Source organism: Sciurus carolinensis, chromosome 15, assembly GCF_902686445.1.
Source record: "Sciurus carolinensis chromosome 15, mSciCar1.2, whole genome shotgun sequence".
Taxonomy (NCBI): Eukaryota; Metazoa; Chordata; class Mammalia; order Rodentia; family Sciuridae; genus Sciurus; species Sciurus carolinensis.
The window spans coordinates 52,169,761-52,190,368 of NC_062227.1; positions in this window are offsets into that span (position 1 = coordinate 52,169,761).

The following is a 20,608-nucleotide window of genomic DNA, read 5'->3' on the forward strand; positions in this document are numbered from 1 at the left end:
GTGGAAAATGTGCAGAAAAGGTTGAGTACCTTTCTTTAGAATACTAATTACTGATAAAACATGATTATCATTTCCTGGAAGCCATGTTGAAGTTTAGAGTGCCAGATTTAAAACTTAAAAAAAAAAGCAGCAAACAAGCAAACAAAAACATTTCCACTCATTGCCTACTACCAAGCAGACATTAAAACTTCAGTAAAAGTTTGCAAGATAATTTGAGCCCAATGCTATGAAAATGCTGATGAATAAGACTCAGCAGGATATTATAAGACAAACTGGCTAATATTTTCAAAGAATAAGTTCCTTGAACTTAGTACTTGCTAAAACTAAGTAAAAGCACTCATAGTTAGTATAGTTTATAATAACATTAAAAATATTGCTTGGCAGTTCAACTTGCAATAGCTAAGCTATGGAACCCACCTACGTGCCCTTCAACAGATGAATGAATAAAGAAAATGTGATATATATACACAATGGAATATTACTCTGCCATAAAAAGAATGAAATTATGGAATTTGCCAGAAAAAGGATGGACCTGGAGACTTTCATGCTAAGTGAAATAAGCCAATCCAACAAAACCAAAGGTTTACTGTTCCCTCTGATATGTGGATGATGACTCACAGGGGAGGCCAGAGGGGAGGGTCACCAGATTGAACAGGGGAGTTGGGAGAAGGGAGGGGGCATAGGAATGGGAAAGAAAATAGAGTGAATGGGACATAACTTTCTTATGTTCATGTATGAATTCACAACCAGTGTAATTCCACATCATGTAAAACCACAAGAATGGGAACTTATACTCCATGTATGTATGGTATGTCAAAATACATTCTTCTGTCATGTGCAAATAAAAAAATTTTCAAAAAAATCACTTGGGCCTTTCAGACTTTCAGATAAATTTGGACTACACACTAAGAGTACTCAGGAGATACTTTATACCTTCATAGACTCTTTGTCATAATGCTCATGATGACCTGTGTATTCCTATTAATAATCCTGGCCTCAGAACTCTTTTTTTAATTTTTAATACCTCATTCACAGACTCAAGGAAAGTATTTTATTACTGTCAAGGTTTCTTTAGGCTCTGACATTTTACTTAACCTGCAAGCTATTCGTGGTTGTTTGTAGAAGATATGAGATTTCTTGATCAGAAATGAAGGGTTCTCAGTCCCCATTGGGTTCCATGCTTTTGTGATTATGTCAAGGTGTATTCTGGTGTTGTATCATAACTAAAAAGAATAATAAAGAAAAAGAAATGAAGGAGAGTTTATTACATATAGCAAGAGTGTAGCCAAAGTAAAATCAATTTTAGTCACAGAGTGATACAAAAAGGACCTAATGATACTTAATAAAAACTGGATTTCATTAGTAAAAATTAATAATGACTTTAAAGGACTGTAATCTTTCATAATGGGTTATAAGTATGACTGACTTGTATAATCCAGAGGGACACAAATTCTTTACTGTAAAAATTCTGGGCAAACTACAAAAATAAACTTCCTATTATGATTCAGATATCAAATGTCCTGTCAAAGTTCCTATGTTAATGCAGAAATATTTGGAGGTGAAATAACTGGATTATGAGAGCTGTCATCTAACCAGTTTACCTTAGTTTGAATGGATTAACTAGATGGTAACTGTAGGCTGGTGGGGCACGGCTAGAGGATGTAGGTCACTGGGGTTGTGCCTAGGACAGTGTTACCTTCCCTGTGACCTTTTCCCCACTCCCCTTCTGTACCCTCTATCTTGCTTCTTGGATGCCATGAGCAGAGCAGGGTGCTCAGTCATACCCTTCCACCATGATGTTCTGCCTCACCTAGGCCCAGAGCAATAAGTCGGCTGACAATGAACTGAACCTCTAAAATCATGACCAAAAATAAACTTTTCCTCCTCTAAGTGGTTCCTATCAAATATTTTGGACAGCAATGAAAACATAACTAACACATTTCCTTGTCCTGATGAATGAAAACATGAATGAAAACTTACACCTCTCATTATATTTAATAATTAAGTGATAAATATATTTCCCCAATAGCAAAGGCATGGCAGGAGTAACAGAGGTTCTAGTGAGATAACAAGGCAAGAAAAAGAAATATCAGCCATCTTTATTGCAAAAGAAGTAAAACTGTCTATTTTGATACCACTTGTCTATGCAGAAAATACAATGGAATCTGCAAGGTAGCTACTAGAAATAAATGTTTTAACCATTTGTAAAACAGTAGATAAGTATTTTTAAATAACTGTAATATTATAAACTGCCAACAAACAATTACCAGTTAGTTTTGAAAATAGATATGCACAATAGCAAAAAATTAAATACGAAAATCAGTCTGACTAAAGATGTACAAGATCAATACACTCACTGTAAATTGTAAATATTACTGGAAGAAAGTAGAGAAGACATAAATAAATGGCGAAAAAAATGGGGAGTTAAAAATTTCAGTATCATAAGAAGCAAATTGCCTGCAAATTGATATTATGGAAGTGATTATAGTCTTTCTAAAATTTTTTATTTGTTCTAATTAGTTATACAATTTAGTCTTAATCAAAATCTAAGCTGTGTTTCTTTTTTTTTCCTGGAAATTTGAATGTTCATCCTGAAAATCACAAGCTATACAGAGTTAGCATAGTCAAAATGAAATAAAAGAAAAACAAAGTTGGTGGGGGATAAATATTACCAGATCTTATGATTAATTACAAAGCCATAATAATCAAGGTAAAGTGATAATGAACATTAAGATACATAATTAAACTGTTGGAAGAAATAAGAGAGACCTGAAATACACACATGCATATATATAGGAAATTGATTATTTTTTATTGTTCGTTCTATTTAGTTATACATGACAGCAGAATGCACTTTGATTCATTGTATGCAAATGGGGTACAAATTGATTTTTGACAAAGGGAAAATCAATGTAATTTCTAAGTAAATTGTATGGTATCAAATATTCAAATAAAAGTGTACTTTGGTCCACACTTCAGATACAAGAATTAAATCAAGATGTATAATAGGAGAAAATGTCCAATCTAAAACTACACAACTTGTAGAAAGAACATAGAAGATAATCTTTTTTTTTTTTTTAAGGCAAATACTCTTTAGGTACAATCTCAAAAGAAGAATACATGAAAGAATAAAACTGATAAATTGAACTTCACTGAATTAAAAAAAAATGTTCTTCTAAAAGCATGTTAATAGGATGAAAAGATGTATAACAAAGTGGGAGGAAAGCATTTGCTAAACATTGATTGGATAAAGAACGTGTGTCCCAATTACATAAAGAATGCATTCTGCTGTCATGTATAACTAATTAGAACAAATAACAAAATAAAATAAGAATTATCAAAAGTTAAAAATAAGAAATCAAATAAATAAAAAACAGACAAAACGTGAACAGTCACTTTATGCAATTAAATAAATGGGTGGCAAACAAGCATGTAGAAGAAGTTAAAGATTAGTAATCATTAGGAAAATAAAAAATTTCAACTGCAATAAATAGAATCATTTGTCTATAAGAATTACTAAAATTAAAAAGAAAGACCAAGTCAAAATTTGGCAAATACACAGAAGAAATGGAATTCTCCTACAGTGACAGGAGTGAGTGTGAAATGGTACAACCATTTTGGAAAATACTTTAGGAATTTGAAAAAATATTGAACATATGCCTTCCAGATGAACAGGGTATTTAACTTCTAGGAATATACTCATGAGAAAAAGAAATCATGTCTATAATAAACTTACATGTGGATATTAAATGTTGCCTTATTTTCAATAGCCAAATATCGGCAAAATTTACCAAAACTGGCCTAAGAAACAGATATTTAGCATTTTATCAAGATAATTTCTTTTGTTTTCTGCTCTTTATTAGGTTTTGTATTACTTAGGAACACAGAGTCTTACAAGAGTTAAAGTTGTGTGTTTATGTATTTTAAAATCTTTTAAGTCATTATGTTTTAACTCTAGTTAACTCTGGTTTATAACTCTGGTTAAATAAATAAATATTATTCTGCAACTAAAAAAAATAATAATTCAAATTTCAATGTGAATGGATGAACAACTTGTTTCAGATTTATACAATAAAATACTACCAGGCAATAGAAAGGAAAGAAGGAAGCAGTTTCATCCTTATGACTCCAATTTGGTTAACCCTTCTTAATAATCTGCTAAGATTTCATTTAGATGTCATCTGAATTGATTTCAAATAGACATTTTTTTTTTAGAACAGATTCATGTATTCAGCTGAGGCTGTGATAACTCTCAACATTTTGTTCATTTCGTCACATCGTAAATATAAAAAAAAATCATAACACACAATGATGGGGACATTCTGTTACAGTAAAAGCCAAAACAAAACAAAGCAGAAAAATAGTCACCCTCCAAAACTGTCCCATAAATAATAATTTATATGGAGTCACTGAATACATTCTAAATGTTTTGATTAAAAATTTGAAAGGCTTTTCATATATGCCCATTAAGATAGATAAGTAAGTTGATACTTTAAGGTATAGGCTTAACGTTACTCTGGCCTGTCCAAAGACAGAACTGAAGATTGCAGCGAAGAGCTCCTTCCAGAGCCAGGCATCTATCTGCAAGTGTGCAGCTGCTTTTTGAAGTAATGATCTAACCATCCTGGCACTGTTACAGGAAAAGTCAAATGACTATCATTCAGTAAAAGAGGATTCATCCATGAAGGGTAGGCTGAAATTTTGAATATGTGTTTTTAAAGTTGCATCCAACTTTGGAAACTACTCGTCAGTTAAGAAAAAAAAATTAACATTCTTGTATAAACACGGTTGATTCTAAGTTAAATCAATTGTGGATATATATGGATTAATTTACTGACCTTATGCCAACAGTCTGAAGTCTTCAAATTCTTGGCCATATATTTATGTAGTCTATATGGAGACGTTAGGCACTTTAACGTGGCAAGTTTTAGGAATATTTCTCAGCGTTCTTTGCTAATAGTCATCAATACACACCATTAAGTGATTAAGGACCAATTTTCCAAGATTTATGATCTCTCTCTCTCTCTCTCTCTCTCTCTCTCTCTCTCTCTTTCTCTCTCTCTCTCTCTCTCCCCCCTCTTCTTTATTTTTCTCACTACTGGGGATTGAATTCAACTTAGGGCTGACTGACCACTGAGTTACATCTCCAGCCCTTTTTTATTTTGAGACAGAGTTTCACTACGTTGCCAGACTGTCCTCAAATTTGTAATCCTCCTGACTCAGTCTCTTGAAAATCTGCAATTATAAGAATATAGCACTTTCCTGTTTCCCAGACATATGATCTTAACTGTCCCTGACCCCTAAATAAATGGTAGGAAATTGGGTTCAGTGGTAGCAATGCAACTCAAAAGCAAATGTTTAATAGAAAAAGTGTGTGTGTGTGTGTGTGTGTGTGTCTGTCTGTCTGTCTGTCTTTGTGTGTTTATATATTTCTGATATATTTTTATCACCATTAGAAGAAAAAGAAAACACCAGACTGGGCAAGATGTAAGTTTAGGCATACATACGTATTAAATTATATGAATATGATGAAGTTAATAGAAACAAACTAGAAATTTGGGAATGATTTGAGAATCTTATTTTGAGTCTAAACTTCTAGCTGTTTTTGTTCCTCCTTTGCCTTTTTTTCCCTCTTCATTAAATAAAAGGAACATTTGAATGTTTTATGTTCCCTTTATTAGAACTTTAATCTTCCTGATCCTCATGAATCCTAGTTTTGCAGCATGTAATCATTAATAACCATTTTTAAAGTGGTATATTCATGATTTTCATGGTTTACTAGCGGGTATGCATGAAGGGAGTGGAAGAAAATAAATTTATTTGGGAAAGCATTTCTATATTTAGTGATTTTTTTTGGTAACTCCATTTAGTTGTTTGTAAAGCTGTCCATATGTTGACATTTTAAGTAAAAACATCATTGTATATTGAATCGGCTCAATTCCTTTTGTTTCATTTAGGAACATGATTACAAGGATTATGTCTGCCTGGAACAGGACATACTTGCTATGATTGTAGGATTTCAAGTGACTCTGTTCAACTTTTATAAACTACCCCCAAACACACACACACACATACACACAGATATAAAAGTAAATGATTTAATTGAAGCCCATAAATCATGAAAACCATTGATTGAATTTCCCTTTTAGTCAATAACTTCCAAATTAGTAGACTACTAGGAAATATTAATCATCATGGTTCATTTTCCTAGTGGAGTGTGGAAATTCAGTGTCAGTCAAACAAGTAGTTGAATAACAGAAATTAAGGGTAAAGAATGAGAAACAGTCCAAATATTAAGTCAGTAGTCCCAGAGGGTTGCATATGTCAGAGACATTGTCTTCATTATCAACCCTGCCCCTTTCAATTTTCAGACTTCCCCTCCTTCAACACCATGGTTTCCAAAGTTATGGTACTATGAGAAACCTCGATTCTGTTCAGGCCCAAGACTGATGTGTTTCTCTTTCCATGCATCTTAAGTCAGAAAGAACCAGGAACACACACACACACAAACACACACACACACAAACACACACACACACAGAGAAAGAGAGAGAGAGAGAGAGAGAGAGAGAGAGAGAGAGGAGAGACAGACAGACAAAGGCAGAGATTCAGCCCATAGAAGCAGTTTGCCATGGTTTTCCCCACAGTTAAGTTTTAGAATGTAGGAAGAAGACCCAAAAGTGAGGTGGATACAGGAATCGAAAAAGAGGCAAGAGAGAAGTCATGAAGTCCCATTTCCTTCTGTGTAAAGTGACAGAATTCTAATCTGGAACACAAGGATCACCTCTGAGTTACTTCTTGGATTTTTGGTATTTGACACAAAGTCCCACTTGAGGCCACACTTCTGTCTGTGGTATCAAGAGGGCCGTCCACCCAAAGTTTTCCTCCAGGACGACCCTTACTCCTGTCGTTGTTCCTTTGCCTTAATTTCCTGGACATGGTTTGCTGAAATCACAGAAGAAAAATACCACAGTCGTTCTTATCCCCAACAGAAATGTAATTGACTGCCTGTGTTTGAAATTAAACTACAAATGGCTAATTCTTTAAGGATACAGAAGGAAACAATTAGCAATGATGTCTTAATTTCAAAATACACATTTCAATTGCACTAAATAAAACATACTGAGCATTTGATTTTTTAAGTTAACATTTATTACACATACAATAGTTGACACAAGGTTTTTGGAGGCCTCAGGTTCAACCATTTGCAAACACAAAGATTTTTTTCCCCTATTTATTCTAAATCTTCACCATCTAAAATGCTTTGAAAAATTATTATATTCTTGTTCAAATATACTTTTTTAGTCCAGAAGAAAGAAGGATCAATAATATTACAAAAATCGGCAAGATATTAGTAACTTCCATGTTGCTCAAAGGGTCGTTACGAAGTCTCTTGTATGCACTTGCTCCATTAGAAAGCCCTAACAAAAATATTTTCATCTCTCTTCTTCAAACCTGAATAGCAGTCATCCTTGAACACTGAGCGATCCTTAACTATCCAAGATAGCAAACCTATCATTTCACCTGAATGGGAGAGAATTTATCAGAATTTTAATTTATCTTATGCATATATTATTGTCAGTTTTTATGTAGGGCCAATTTCCAAGTTTTCCAATCCTTTAATTTTTAAAGGGAGAGAGCTATGGGAAATTTTAAGACTCTTATTCTATTGTCATCATCCATGAGATGAAACAAATCATAGAAAACTAAGAAGCACTTTTTAATCATTCTCATTTCTTGTCTACAATGACAATAATAGCAAGCATTTATTTTCCAGGAATTCTGCCTGATGATTTAATACATTATCCCCAATCATCTCAGCAATGTAATACTACTGACCTCATATTAGATAAAATGAAACAAAGGCTTAGAATTTAGGCGACTTGCCCAAGTCAATACAAAGATTAAAAGTGATAGGACAAGACACAAACTGAAGCCCCCTGTACTGAAATGCCTTTATGTTTGGAATCCACATCTATGTATAAAACCTGCAATTACAAAGGTAACACTGAAAATTATTGAAAATAGAATAAACTATTTAATAGCAATGTTGGAGCTAATGGTTACCCATATGTAAAGTAATATTACCGGTTTACTAATTAAAATCATAAATTTTTGGTATACTATGGATTAACATAGGAATTTAAAAGACTAAATTTTTAAGTAGAAAATATGCAATAATAGTTACTATACTCTATAAGGAAGGATGGAGGGTTCTTAACTTTTTGAAAAAGATATCACAAAGTATTTCAGAAGCAGACAAAAGATCAAAGTAATAAAAATAAATAAATAAATATTGACATTTGTTAATAAAACACTAAAATGATTGAAGCCTTCTGTAGAGTTACTCTCAACCTCATTCATTTCTTTTTCCCTCCAGAGTCTCACTTAAGGTGGTATTTATAATTTATCATACATTTCCTTCAATTCTTCACATATGTTTATAGCCCTACACAAAATATCCTATTGCTTTAGTTTTAAACTAATAAGCTCGTGTTAGTGATCTTTCTTTTTTCTATGACAAAACATCTGAAATAATCAATTTAAAAGTAGAAAAGGCCTATTTTGGTTCACAGTTTCATAGACTTAATTCCATTGTCACTTGGCCCTGTTGCTTTGGGCCTGTGGCAGCACATTATATCATGGTGGGAGTACATCGCAAAGAAACCTTTCACCTCACTATGGTCAGGAAGCAAACAGAGTTAGGAGGAGGTACTGGTGGTCTCTGATTCCCTCATGGCTGCATTTGTGCTGGGAGCTGCCTGTACAAAAGTGCAGGTTGAGATGTCCCAGTTGCTATGGTGATACCATCATAGGTGGTTAAGTGCAAAGGCATGGCTCTAACAGTTGGAGCCTTGGATTCAGACACCAACACCTGGGGGCAGAGAATTCTGGGCATGACAAAATGACCTTCACATCTTGCAAGTTTCGCTACATCCTTCAGACTGCCTACCTTGCTAAAGCTTTCTCACAAATAACCTTCTGATGACAAAACCTATATAATAAACATGCTGAGCTAACTCTGGTATCAGTCAAGCCTCACCTGGGTTTGGCTACCCACCTGGCACCAGCTTTTTCTCTATGTATGTCTGTTTGTCTTTTCTTCATCCCCTCATCATCTCTGAATTAAAGGTCGGGCTGGTTGTGGCAAGGAGAGACCTGTGTCCCAATATATCATTCAAAGGCACACCCCAAGTGACCTAACTTCCTTCTGTTGGGCCCCACTTCCTGAAGGTTCAATTCCCTGCCAATAGCACCATACACTATGACCAAGTCTGAAACAGTGGGAATTTAGAAGACATTCAAAATTCAAACTTTGTAAATATTAAGTAATGAGAATATTTAAGAATTGTTTAATTTTGTCACATAACACACTATATTATTACATTTATCACTATATAATAATTAGAGGTTCTCAGAAATACTCAGTTTTTATGATAGCACACACAGTAATTCAAGATGGATATCGCAGCACCATCTGTAATGATATAACCAGCATTAAATAAATGGTATTAAGGAAATACAGAAGTAAAAATATCAAAGAGCCATGACATTGTGAGTACTAATGATGTTGCTACCTGTTAATTTAACAGGACATGAAATGATCTAGGAATCATGCATTAACAATAAATTTCACACAGAGATAGCTCTTGTATCTGAAATAAAAGAAATAGTGTCTGCAATAGGAAGACTTTTCATTGATTGAACAATAAACCAAAAATATAAGTTTCCTTTCCTTTAAATTACTCTAAATCATGATCCCTAAATCACTACACCTCTTACCAGCCCATGCATTTTATAATTCCCTTTTAAAAAATGAAAGTGTTTATATGCATAGGAGTTCTAAGTTAAAATACGCCCAGAGACCCACATACCACAAGAATATCCAAGGCTGTGAAGGTTAGATTTTGTATTTTATCACATGGCTTGAATGGGAGAAGCTATTCAGCAATAGTTTTTTAGTTTTTAACTACAATATTTAACATTATATGTTTATACATTAAGGATTAAATGGAACAAATAAAAGACATAAAGATATTGATATGTATTTCATTTTATGAATTTGTATGTCAATAACTATTTTACAATTATGTTTTAATATAAAATTAAGATTTTCCTGGGTATAAATTAGTTGTAGTGTGCTTGCCTAGCATGCACAGGCCCTGGGTTAAATCCTAAGTGCATGCCTGCACGCACACACACACACACATATACACACACAGAAATTAAAATAATGCTTGAAACTCTAAATCCAGGTTAAAGGTATTCAGATGAATTTCTTGTCCTTATGATGCCATAAACCAGTTTGAACAACTATTTTAGTTTATGTTATTTCCCTTTTGACTTACTAATCATAGGACAACTTACAAGGGCAAATCACAGTTTATTATGACCAACTATCACACCAAACCATCTTGTTAGCACTATGCTGGAGGCTTGATATCATGTGAGCTCATCAAGAAACACTGCAGGAGTCATTTGGGAAGTTCCAGAGTTCCCTGTCAGAATGGGTGTGTCCACAAGTTACAGAGTTGATTCCATAGACATGAGTTTGAAGCTCAGTGGGTTCATTGAGTGGATCCCAAATATGAGATACCAAAGGGTCTGAGTCTAAGCTCAGAGTCTCTGTCCCCTGACATTGATGACCCCAGGTCATTCAAGACACCACAGTAAGAATTTGACATTTTCAAGGAAGATACTTCAAAGTGCATGGACCCTAAAACATAGAGGCTAGAGAACGTTGCTTCTTGTCAAGACCTAGGGGTGGTGCTGCTCGTAGTAATGGGGAGAAAGAAAATTGGCCTACTGAGGTATTTTCATATCAAAAATGAAGAATAGTGATTACTAAAACTTAAGAACATAGTAATGTTTATTTTATGGGAATTCTTTAGATGCAAAGAACATTTGCTATGGAATAATCAAAACCAAAGAGGTGGTCTATGTTTATATATTCTAAAGGTATTAATGTTCAAATATCAGCCATGATTTAACTTTGCATCAGCAAGCACATTTATAGTCACAGTTCAGACATTTTAAAAGCATTATAAGATGAATGAGTTGGTGAGGAATCAAAATCAAATAGCATGAACACAATGGTCTTCAATCACAATGGAGGCCACTGCTCCCCAAGTCAGTTCCTCACACAGCTCATTACAGTCTTATCAGAAAATTTATTTTAATATCTCATATCCTTTGGTGTGTACTTTGATGCCTATTTTGTTACTCAGATTCCTACCTTTTAGATCTAGAATCCCAACACAACTTTTTCACTTTTTAAGATTTGCTCTCAGTAAAAAATCAAAAATCTGTATTTTATATATGAGTTTGAACGGTGCCAACATTTTGCAGACACTTACTTGTTGAATTTTGTCACCAGTGATGAAATTAAAGTTTTTATTTAATGTGATGAGGATTTGGTGTGTAAACAAAAAGGTAAATGGGACTCTGGGGGCAAATGGAGCTCTTGACATGTCTGCTCAATTCCCACCATATAGGCAGCCTAATGGTCCACCCAGTGATGATAGAAATAGTTTATAAAATGTTTGCCATTGGGCTTTAACACACAGCTTTGTCTTCTCTCTGTCCCAAGACCCTATGAAAATGGTAGAAAAAAAAAAGATTAAAATTTAGAAATCCACAATAATAAAGAAAAAAGAAGAACAAAAGAGGGAACAAGCACACAAGAGATTTCATCAGCATTTGGAAAATGGAAAGCAGATGGAGGGGTGATAATTGATGAGACAGGACAGAGAGAACCTTAGGACTCATGTACTGGCAGAGCAGAATATAGATGGTAAGGTAGCCAATATGCCCTCACAAGCACAGGAGAGGGAGGCACCTTACAGACACATCAGAGGTCTGCAGTAAGGCACAGAGCTAAAATCTGGGGATGGGTACTGGGAACATAGGATTCTCCATCACTAATATCACTACAACCTTGGATAATTACAGTAGGAAAATTATTTTCTTCTGGGAAAGAAAGCTGAAGGGATTTTTTTGTTTTGTTTTGTTTTTAGGGGAAATTAAATATTGGTAGAAAAACAGATATCTGGAATTTTGATATTCAGGAATCACCAATATAATTATGAGCTTACTTACTGATTGCTGTCAAGCAAAGACTCAAATATACACGGAACTGCCAATCCACTTTAGAAGCATCACTTTCAAATATCAATTGACAATTACCTGTAACCCCTTAAGACCATTTTCTAATGCGAACAATAGAGAAAATAAACAGAAAACAGGGAGATAATGAAGATAGTGCACCAAGACTATAACAAATGGTATCTCTGTATCTGCCAGTTATGCCACATGTATATATATATACACCGACCAAACTTGATTCACTAAGATAATTCACATGACTATACATCTGTTTTTTTGTGTGTGTGATAATGATTTATCACAGTGAAAGGATATAAAACAAAATCAGTAATTGAAAAAAAAGCATGAAATCAATAAATGAAAAAAAAGCACATGAAGTGAAATCCAAAGAAACCCAGGTAGAAGTTTCTTATAGTCTTCTCCCAGTGGAATGATAGGGGATGTACTTAATTCCCTAACTAATGGGTTGTAATGACCTTACCAATTTGGGGAATGGTGGGAGTCCTCCTGAACTCTAGTTCCCCAGATGACCACCAAGAACGAATTTGGCAAATAGGGCTTAATAAAAGCTAACAGTTCATAATGTTAACACATTTCTGCCGACCATACATAGAAAAAAGAAAGGAGAAAAATTTAAAAACAAAAAAGGAAGAAAAGCTTTTCTAGAGCTCATTTGTTTAAAAAATAGTGTCTGAGGAATCTCTAAGCTGATCACTATTTGAGGAACTTGAAGTAGAAACATAAAAATGATGTCATATATTACATCATAGTGTGATAAAATGCATATAATAAAGTGCTAAATAGAAGAAGGTAATAGCGTTATCAATGTGTACAGTTGGATAAAGAAGAGGGGGGTGTTTAGTAACATTAAACAAAGCAGTTAGAATTGACTTTGCTGAGATTTGATTGAAGGTTTAAATTGCAACAAAGATAAAGACACTAGATTGAACACCAAGGAAAATGAATACTGATGCCACATGCGTGTATATATATATATACACACACACACATACCAAACTGATTCACTAGGATAATTCACATGACTTAGAGCTTTTCATCACTCAGAGTTTTTCATCAGAGTGCAGGAGACAACAATTTTAAAGAATTTAAAAGAGAATATGACTTTCAGTTAGGAGGGACTAAGCATAGTCTACCTTGCTGATCCCACTGAATGCAGTTGTAACCTGGAAATGATGCATGGTATAGCTGTTCAGGAACTTTGTAGAGTAAGTAAATATTAGGAAGCAAATTTGGGGAAAAAAGACCAGAATGTATCTTCTCATGGTAAACTTACTTTTTTCACCCTCACTATTCCCACACCCAGCCTCAACACAACCCAAAACTTGGATGTGAATGAAGAGAGACAGTTCCCAAGAAAGACCATTAGTTTTGAATCCAGCAGTGGGAAAGTAGGAAAGTGCTCTCCTTACCCTAGAATATGATAAGAGAATTTTTCTCCTTTTTATATTCTCCATTCTCTTGAATTGGTTCCCAAGAAACTCTGTGGAGGCCACAATAGCAATGATCATCCAGGGATAATAAACTGCCAGAGGGTGGATCTAGGAGAACTGAAAATCTCCTGAAATTACAACTTTTTTATTAATGTGCATTTTTTTAAAGAGGGATCATAACATTTATGAGTTTCAAGGTAGTCCTTAGCTTAAAAAACAGAGCTTATAATCTAGAGTAATGCCTTACTTTATAGCTGGTTTGTACAATAGAAATATCTATTGCATATGGTTTTCCAGTTTTCCCAGCACCATTTGTTGAAGAGGCTATCTTTTCTCCATTGCATATTGTTGGAACCTTTGTCTAGTATGAGAAAATTGTATTTATTTGGGTGTGTGTCCATGTCCTCTATTCTGTACCATTGATCTACCTGTCTATTTTGGTACCAATACCATGCCGTTTTTGTTACTATTGCTTTGTAGTAGAGTTGAAGATCTGGTATTGCAATACCCCCTGCTTCGCTCTTGCTACTGAGGATTGCTTTAGCTATTCTAGGTTTTTTATTCTTCCAGATGAATTTCATAATTGCTTGCTCTATTTCTGCAAGGTACATCGTTGGGATTTTAATTGGAATTGCATTGAATCTGTATAGCACTTTAGGTAGTATAGCCATTTTGATGATATTAATTCTGCCTATCCAGGAACATGGGAGATCTTTCCATCTTCTAAGGTTTTCTTGAATTTCTTTCTTTAGTGTTCTGTAGTTCTCATTGTAGAGGTCTTTCACCTCTTTTGTGAGATTGATTCCCAAGTATTTTATTTTTTTCGATGCTATTGTCACCCTACACAAAACTCAACTCAAAATGGATCAAGGACCTCGGAATCAGACCAGAGACCCTGCATCTTATAGAAGAAAAAGTAGGTCCAAATCTTCAACTTGTTGGCTCAGGATCAGATTTCCTTAACAGGACTCCCATAGCACAAGAAATAAAAGCAAGAATCAACAACTGGGATAGATTCAAACTTAAAAGCTTTCTCTCAGCAAAGGAAACTATCAGAAATGTGAAGAGAGAGCCTACAGAGTGGGAGAATATCTTTGCCAACCATACCTCAGATAGAGCGCTAATTTCCAGAATCTATAAAGAACTCAAAAAACTCTACACGAAGAATACAAATAATCCAATCAACAAATGGGCTAAGGAAATGAACAGACACCTCACAGAAGAAGATGTACAAGTAATCAACAGATATATGAAAAAATGTTCAACATCCCTAGTAATAAGGGAAATGCAAATCAAAACTACCCTAAGATTTCATCTCACCCCAATTAGAATGGCGATTATCAAGAATACAAGCAACAATAGGTGTTGGCGAGGATGTGGGGAAAAAGGAACACTCATACATTGCTGGTGGGGTTGCAAATTAGTGCAGCCACTCTGGAAAGCAGTGTGGAGATTCCTCAGAAAGCTTGGAATGGAAACACCATTTGACCCAGCTATCCCACTCCTTGGCCTATACCCAAAGGACTTAAAATCAGCATACTACAGAGATACAGCCACATCAATGTTCATTGCTGCTCAATTCACCATAGCCAGATTGTGGAACCAACCTAGATGCCCTTCAGTTGATGAATGGATAAAGAAACTGTGGCATATTTATACAATGGAATATTACTCCGCAATGAAGAATGATAAAATTATGGCATTTGTAGGCAAATGGTCGAAATTGGAGAATATCATGCTAAGTGAGATAAGCCAATCTCAAAAAACTAAAGGTCGAATGATCTCGCTGATAAGCGGATGAGGACATATAATGGGGGGTGGGAGGGGCTAGCATTAGGTTTAGGGTTAGGTTTAGAGTTAGGCTAAGGACAGCGGCAAGAATGAAGGAAAGAAGGACTGTGTAGAGGGAAAAGAGGGGTGGGAGGGGTGGGGGGAGGGGAAAATAAAATAAACATCATTACCCTATGTAAATGTAAAAAAAAATAAATAAATAAAAAAAATAAATAAAAAAAAAAAAAAAAGAAAGAAATATCTGCCCAGTCCCTCCTTGGAGCACTTGAAGCCAAGCACAGTGCAGGAGGCAGGAGGGTTTTTTCCCTTCTGCCCTCCTCCCCTCCACTTCTGTTTTCCTCTTTTCTATTTCTCTTTCTTTTCAATTTCTTCTATTTTTAACACATTTCCTGGTGACTGGAGGCTTGCTGCATCTCCCTCAGAACTGCTCTCAATTTCAAAACTCTGTGCTGCTGCTTCTAGTTTTCTTCTGACATTTGTGTGTGTTTTCCATGATCTCTTGGATTCAAAATATAAAGACCTCCCATGAGTTTTTATTGCCTCCAGAAAGGCAGAAACAGACACCATAACAGGAAAATATGACATCTCCATAACTGATAATCCATCAAACCAATAACTAGTTATAAAATCCTAGAGTGTCACAGGATCGAGCAAAGGTACTCTTTTTTAAAAAAGCAGGGATGTCAGGGGATGAAATTTCTTGTCCAATATCAACATACAAAATTTGAACAAAAACTGAAATGTAACCTCAGATTCCATGTTTAAAGTTATTTCAACTACATGAACCTTTCTTTCTAAGGTCAGCCAGATTTCAATTAGGAAATGTGGGAAATTGACCTTCCCTTTCACATATAAAGTCACATTTTGAAACATGATGTTAATCTTAATAAGTTGTTTGCTAAACAAACTCTCAATCACATATAATTTCCTCAAAGAAATTTAAAAGTCTCCATTCCCTGCTGAGTAGAGATGAACTGCTTTATCTTGTTCCTCACATCATGACTGAGATCATGAGCTCCATTTTTTAATGACTGGATATCTTGATTTCTCCTTGACTGACCAGCTTCCTGTTTGTTTACCTTTTCATTCTCTTACCTCTGCTTATTGCACCTCCACAAGTTCACCCTCTTGATACATCAACACTGGTTTCGACCATAAAAGATAATTCTGCCTGTGCCTGAATTATAAAATGTGTACCCTGCTGCCAACATTTGAAAGTCCACACAAATATTCTTGAAGTTGAATTCACATATATAAATCTACTCTTATAAAATATACTATTTAGTGGTTTAAAAAGTATTTACAATATTGTGTGCAACCATCAGCACTATTTAATTACATTCTTGTCACTCAAAAAAAGAAAAAAAAAAAAAAAAGCACAAAAGACCCTGTAACCATTAGTAGTCACTCTCTCGTCTGCTCCCACCTGTCAGCCTCTGGCAACCACTAATCTATTTTTTGTGTCTATGGATTTGCGTAATCTGCATATTTAATAAAAATGGAATTATACCACATGTGAAATTTTAGATTTGGCATCTTTCAACAAGAATGGTGTTTTGAAGGTTCATCTATGTTGTAAAATGATTCTTTTTAATGACTGAGTAATATTCCATCATATGGATATAATACATTTCTGTCAGCTGTTGATCACTTCATGGACATTTGGGTTGTTTCTACATTGGGGCCAAACATTATTAATATGCTGCTATGAACATTTACATACATTTCATAAGATCATATGGTTTCAATTCTCCAATTTATATGCCTAGGAGTGGAATTCCTGATTCACATGGTATTTCTCTGTTTAAATTCCCTGTTTAAATTTCTTTCTTAAAGTGACCACAGCATTTTGTTTTTCCCTCAGCAATGCATAAAGAATTATTTTTCTCTGCATCTCTGACAATACTTACTATTGTTCATCTTTTTAATATAGTCATATTAATGAGAATGCTTTCTGTATTTCTATATTTTCTTTCTTTATTTCAATATTTCTGTATTTACTAAATACTCAATGCTATACTCTATGCCCATCTGGCATAAGATACATAATACATATAATTTGATTGAGAAATGGATAAATGAAAAGATGAATAATTGTCATACATGAATAACCCATGTACAATTAAGTTTTCTTCCTGAATTCTTTTTATTAAAAGATGTGTTTTCTCTTTTATTTACTATTTTTGGTGATGAAATCAATTGGTATGATTCTTATAAATAGCAGAATAAAATTCAAAATATTCACATTAATCTTTGTGGGTATTTCCCATCAGATATCTGGTGTTCCACAAAGATTCTCAGACATCAAACTTTTTAATAAGAATTATTTTATTCTGCTTTGATTTCATCTGCTTAGTTTTCCCTTTTCTTCTTTGTTTCTGATTTCAGGCATAATTTTATGTTTTCCTCTCAAATAACAGGCTTTTCAACAGGACATAAAAGAAAAGCAAAAGCAGACAAAAAGTAATTTTACTTTCCTCTGGTCCTTGTGAAGCATTAATGTGAGGATGCTCTCAAAACAAAAGGGAAGTAAGTTCCTTAAATCCCACTGCAGAAATCACAACACTGAAATGCTCATGGGGGAATGTTAAGGCAGATTCTTCATCTTCTGTGGCACCTTCTATATGGCGTGTATTTGCAGTGTTTCTAACTCTTCTAATGATTATGATAAGCCATTGTTCATGGTTTAATGGTGAAGAACAGAAACTCAAGGTGTTTAAGTACCACATGTAAAGTCACACATCTAGAAAGTAACCATGCTCAGGGAGAAATCCACACTGGTTTAGTTCCAGAGACTGCACTTTTAATTATTTCATCCTACTATTTTATACTACTCAGGTAATATTGTTTCTCAGTGTTCTTTCAGTTACACTCTGAAATGATGTGTTAGAAGATTTTCGAAAGACCTGCTTTAATTTTATTTATATTTTTAATTTTTAAAATGTTTTTTCTGGGACATAATTACAGTTTCCTGGTGTAGGACAATGTGTTTTCAATAGAGAGGTTAAGACAGATACGGGTGCCTTTTAATGATGTCAAAAAGCCAAGGAGAAGCAGAGAGAGTATAAAGTGTGCAAAAACCAAGCGAACACCTATTATGTGTACTTCAGATCTGATCTTTTATTTGAGATTCAAGAAAACTCTGAGATAAGCATTGCCATTTATTGCCAGGGAACAGCTCACTAGAAAGAACAAGAACATCTTTATTTATGTCACGATACTCCCATTACTGATCGGAAGCCAAATCCAGGCTGACACCCGTACAAGGCAAGAACCGTGGACAGACTCACTTATTTTCTTTTGGTCCATGGTTCAACTCCAGGGCTCAACATTAGACGTCTTGATCACTAAGGATCAAGATGCGACCGTATTAGTGACTTCAGTTCCCATTGGTGAAATGTAGCACTTCGAATAAGCAAATTTAGATTCAATATGAATGGTTTATTTTCTATGATCTATAATCAATAAAAACCTTTTTGGATATAGAAACAATTAGCTTTCAATGATAAAATGTAAATCGAAACATAACCTATCCCTTTCCAATTCATTCTTCCCTGTTGATATATTAATTGACCTCATAGCTAGAGACAGAGTTATCTCTTTAACTCTCATCCAATTGCCTGTATTTGATTAACATATTTGAATCATGCAGGGTATTTTCAGCCTTTTAGACAGCTCTACCACATCTATCTAAATGTAATCACTTATCTATTTAGTAACAAAGTTTAGATGCCTTATAAAAAACTGTATTGTTTACATAAGTCAAAAATTTTTGCATTTGTTATGCAAAGCCATTAAGTAATTGCACTATTTCTAATATGTTCCAAATCAAACCATACTGAAAACCCTTGCCATATGCCTGTTTTCACAGGGCAAGGTTTTTAGTTAGCTTTTTTTCTTTCTTTCCTTTTTTTTTTTAACTTTTTTAAACATCTGTGTTTGTTTATTGGGAATATAAATATTTAAAGAGAGGGGAAGAAACCTCAAACTATAAGTGAAATCAGCTTTCTCAGCCCCCCGTTGCTTGAAATAAACTTCATGGAACTTTTTAGTGTGAACATGTAAGAACATTGGGCTGAAGTCAACAGAAGAATGAGTCATCTTTTGAGTGTGTTGTTTATTTCAAAAGTTAATGAAGAAGTGGTTCTCTTCAGAAAGAAATTACATACAGGTTTTATTGGGTAACTAATGTTCTAAAATCCAGGCTGTTTGCTTGAAACTCTGCCCCAGTGTTGTTAACCAGTCTCCAGAAACAAGATTAATAGATTTAAAAAGATAAATACATCATAAAAACTATTAGAAAACAACATCTCTGAAAGTAACTCTTGGTTAATTTGTTATAAGCCAAGATGTGTACAAAATCATTTGGCATCGAATCATCATTTTTATTTCCTTCACATTTGTACTGCTTTTCTGTTCTGATGATTATTGTTTAACCATGGTAATTGGTTAAACCATAGCACAATGTAGATGTGGATTTCGATAAGACTTGGAGGGATGTTGGCTAACTTTTTATGACTTTGTTCTAGACATCTATATAATTGCATTTTTTTTTTTTTTTTTTGGTACTGGGGATTGAACTCAGGGGCATTTGACCACTGAGTCACATCCCCAGCCCTATTTTGTATTTTATTTAGAGACAGGGTCTCACTGAGTTGCTTAGTGCCTTGCTGTTGCTGAGACTGGCTTTGAAGTCACTATCCTCCTGTCATTGCCTCCCGAGCTGCTGGGATTACAGGCACCACTGCACCTGGCAATAGTTGCATTTTAACTAAGTCAGGGAAAGGATGCTAAGCTGGGACTGCTGCTGGATAGGTCCACCTGTGAGTGGCGTGTGCATAACAGCAGTCCCAGCTTCAGGTGACACGCGGGCCAGATAGACAGGCGGAATGTGGAGACTGGCTCTTTGAATGTACATCTATTTTATCTTCTTTGGTTCAAATCAAAATTCTTACAAGCTGAAATAATCAAAATCCAGGATGTAGAGTTTTCATACCATATGCAGTCACATTGGTGGTCATGGTAGGTGTTTCACATCTGTCAAACAAAAACCAAGCCTAGTCAACACAGGGATGGAAACACGGGGTGGAAAAACATGCTTTTCCCAACAAGGAAGACCGAAATAAACCTCTTTTGCCTTTGGCTTTCAGAGACTTTTCTCCCTTCTGTACTGCCTTCAATGTAATTAAAGCTGCATCTGGTACTTTGTATACCTTAAAGAGGTAACTCAACCTTATTATTTTACTCAAGGAAAATGAAGC